Source organism: Lepus europaeus, chromosome 4, assembly GCF_033115175.1.
Source record: "Lepus europaeus isolate LE1 chromosome 4, mLepTim1.pri, whole genome shotgun sequence".
Lineage (NCBI taxonomy): Eukaryota > Metazoa > Chordata > Mammalia > Lagomorpha > Leporidae > Lepus > Lepus europaeus.
In genome coordinates this window covers 94,908,482-94,912,376 of record NC_084830.1, presented here as the reverse complement: position 1 = coordinate 94,912,376, position 3,895 = coordinate 94,908,482, and the positions used below count along the sequence as shown (strand labels likewise).

The 3,895-nt window shown below is 40.6% G+C and overlaps 1 pseudogene; it reads right to left on the bottom strand.

Moving 5' to 3' along the window:
* Positions 1 to 1,841: 1,841 nt before the first annotated feature.
* Positions 1,842 to 2,601, bottom strand: LOC133758441 (small ribosomal subunit protein eS6-like; annotated as a pseudogene).
* Positions 2,602 to 3,895: the final 1,294 nt, after the last annotated feature.

Here is a 3,895-nt window from a genome sequence, read left to right as displayed (position 1 = left end):
CAAATACTTCAAAGGTGAAGGTGGTGATATTGTAACTGCAAAGGGAAAATAAGTAATAGATGGAGTTAAAAGAAACTACAATACTAATCAGTTACATACAACATCTAAATGAACTCACACAACCCTCAAAATATGGATGAATTAGTTCATTTTACTGCTGAAACCACTGAAAAACAGTAGATTCCCTGACCCTGGTTCCATAAAGTTTGAATTTAATTCCTTGAGGGAACTTGGGAAACTAGGGAGAGGCAAGGGAGTTTGTGTATGTCATCTAGACTTGCTTTCATATTTCTTGTGAGCATAGTTATTCTTAAGAAGTCTTCTGAGTCTTATAGACATCTTTGTGCAAGAAATGTTACTTTGGATTTAATTGTTTTCATAATGAAAAGACTTTTCTTATGGTAAACTGTTAGCTTTTATTCAACTACCTGGTGCATATACTATATTATGCCATAAAAATTAAAACAATACACAAAACAGAAATAACTTTGATAGAAAACAGCATAAAGTTTTAGGGAAGTGCTATAAAGATTATTGATGCTGTTCCAGTCCTGATGAGAATGTGGAGAGAAGGAGACTTCCTTCTAAAGGAGAGAATGGAAGACAAAGAACCAATCCCACATAAAAGCAAAGAGAGAGATAACAGACGTGGGAGACAATCAGACGTAGAAATAGGAAGATTCTCAGTGTGCTGAACAACCTAGAGGTTGCTGTGGCAGAATTTAGCATTGAGGGAGTTGATGGCCAGAATGAACTAGAGAAAAGGCAATTTAAGCAGGTGCATGATACAACTCATCCTTTATTGTCATTGTCATTGTTTTCAACAATGACTACCACGAAGTGCTTGATGTGGACGGGACAATGATGGAATCAGGTACCCATCTTGATGCCATACATTGTTTTAGCATGAACTAGGACCATATGACATAGATTTAGACAGATGTCAAATATGTTACTGGAGTTGAGTACATGAAGGAACTTCAAAAAAGTTGTGAGAAAATGGAATTAAAAGACCTTTCTCTCTCTCTCCCTCTCTGGCCCTGCTTGTCAAAAAAAAAAAAAAAAATTAAAAAAGATAAGTCAGGCCGGCGCCGTGGCTCAACAGGCTAATCCTCCGCCTTGCGGTGCCAGCACACCGGGTTCTAGTCCCGGTCGGGGCACAGAATTCTGTCCCGGTTGCCCCTCTTCCAGGCCAGCTCTCTGCTATGGCCCGGGAAGGCAGTGGAGGATGGCCCAAGTCCTTGGGCCCTGCACCCGCATGGGAGACCAGGAGAAGCACCTGGCTTCTGGCTTCGGATCAGCACAATGCGCCGGCTGCAGCGGCCATTGGAGGGTGAACCAACGGCAAAAAGGAAGACCTTTCTCTCTGTCTCTCTCTCTCACTGTCCACTCTGCCTGTCAAAAAAAAAAAAAAAAAAAAGATAAGTCAATTTCCTGCATGTTTTCACTGTACACATTTCATGAACAATTTGAAGATCTCTCATATAAGACTTATTAATGTGCTTGATCTGATAGGTTATAATGAAGAGTAAAGCACGGGGGGATTTCTATGTTTCTGACTTGGCTAACTGGTTGGATGGGACTATTTTAATGAAATGGAGATAACTTAGATGAGAACAAGTTTTGGGTGATAGGGTAAGTGGAAATCAAGTGTTTAGTATTGGGTATGTCAATGAGGATGAATTTGTTGCCCTGCATGCCAAGACATCAATCAGAAGATACCTGTATAGAGTCTAGGGTTCAGAGGCATATGAATTAGATATGTACCTTTAGGACTTGTTAGTTTATAGATGAGATTTTTATTTTTTTTATTTTTTTCTTATTTATTTGTTGTTATTAAACCTTATTTTTGACTGGACGCAGATTTAGAAGTAGACGCTCTCAGAGAAGACAGCCTACATCTCTTGGCAATCTGTTCCTGGCGTTTTTCTTTGGCCTCCTTCGTTCTCTTGGCCAAGAGTTTAGCATATTCTGCAGCCTCCTCCTTGTTCTTCTTAGTACGCTGTTTCTTCAGGGCAATTCACCGGCGTTTGTGTTGCAGGACATGTGGAGTCACCAGACGCTGAATCTTGGGTGCTTTGGTCCTAGGTTTCTTACCTTCTTTGTTTAAGGGTTTTCTTACAACATACTGGCGTACATCATCTTCTTTAGAGAGGTTGAAAAGTTTACGAATTCTGCTGGCTCTTTTAGGACCCAGGCGACGAGGCACCGTGGTATCAGTCAATCCAGGAATATCTTTCTCTCCTTTTTTTACAATAACCAAGTTGAGAACACTCAAATTGGCATCGACAATGCAGCCCCGAACTGATTTGCGCTTTCTTTCTCCAGTTCTCCTTGGTCTGTAACAGGAATGCCCCTTACTCAGCAGCAGGCGGACCTGGCCATGGGTCAAGACACCTTGCTTCATAGGAAAACCTTGTTTATCATTCCCACCACTGATCCGGACCACATAACCCTTCCATTCTTCACCCAGAGCGTCGGCAGCAACTTCTGTGGCCATACGCTTCTCATAGAAAGTATGAAGTTTACGTTCATCGTCCACTTCGATGAGTTTCTGGCAGCCAGTGGCTGGGAAGGAGATATTCAGTTTCATTTTGAAGCAGCTGAGCGCCTCCTATAGATGAGATTTTTAACCATGATAATGGATATAATGGATGAGATTAGCAAGAGTATCAATAAGATTAACGCCTAGGAATGAGTTTGAAGAACTTCGACAGTCTAAGGGAGGTTAGAGTAGGAGAATCCAACAAAAGGCACTGTGTGTCAGTCAGGTCTCAACAGGAATATGAATGCATGTCACATTATGGAATTATCTTGAAAGAGACTAGAACAAATGTGCTACCATCCCTCATTCGCAGGGATAGCAAACCAAGCAGCAGGCCTGAAGCCTCCTCTCCAGGGGCCCAGCAAGTGTGAGGGGTCCTGAGAACGTTCCAGAGGATAAGTGCCCGTCTTCATTCTCACTCTCCCTTTCCTTAACCTCTGTTTATGCTCTTCATGGCCGGTGCAATCAGCCAGGGCAGAGCCTCAGGTTGGAAACGAGAGTAGAGAAGGTGAGAAGTCACCCAAGGGAGCCAATAGAGGATTCTATCACAGAGAGCAAACTATTTAAAATTGAAGTTATGGAGACTGTACTCTTTCCATGCCTTTAATTGTCTATAAAAACAAAGAAAATGTAGAAATTATCTATTTTGTTGTCTCACCAGGGCATAATGAGAAATAAACCTTTTCAGACACTGGAAGTGGCCTTGGAAAGTTGGGAGCCCCACCCAGTCGTTAGCATTGTTGTTGCTGAAGCTGGGAAGCCCGCAAAGTGAAGGAAAGCCCTGCTCGTGTCTGAAAGCCAACTCCAGCTTTGTGGAGACTCAGCTCATTTAGTGGAAAAATCACATGTCTGAAGAAAGAAGTATCTCAAACTGTGTATGCAATGTATGAGATTATTTTATATTGGAGCTACAACTGGTTGTTTTCTCCCCTGGTTTCTTATTTTATAGACATTTACATTATATGCATAATGAAAGCGTTCTGTGACTAAAAAAGCAAAAGGTAGAAATATGAAGCTCAGAATGTATTTTTGCTATATTCCCCTAGTAAAAAAAGGATAAAGATTGAAATCGTCAGTCATATTTTCTGCTACAATCAAGATGCTGTGATGGAATATAAAATTAGAATGTTATAAGAATTATATGTACAGAAAGAATTGTAGCATTTTAGCATGTATTTTAATTTAACCTTTATTTTCCAAATAATTGATAAATAAATAGATAATTTTTAAGGGAAATCCTCCCAGACAGAGAATTCTACACGGTTGGCAAGTAAAATGTAATGGATGTCATTGTCTTGCAGGATAGTGATTAAATTAGCAGACCACATTCAGAGAGATGTCAAATAGCTA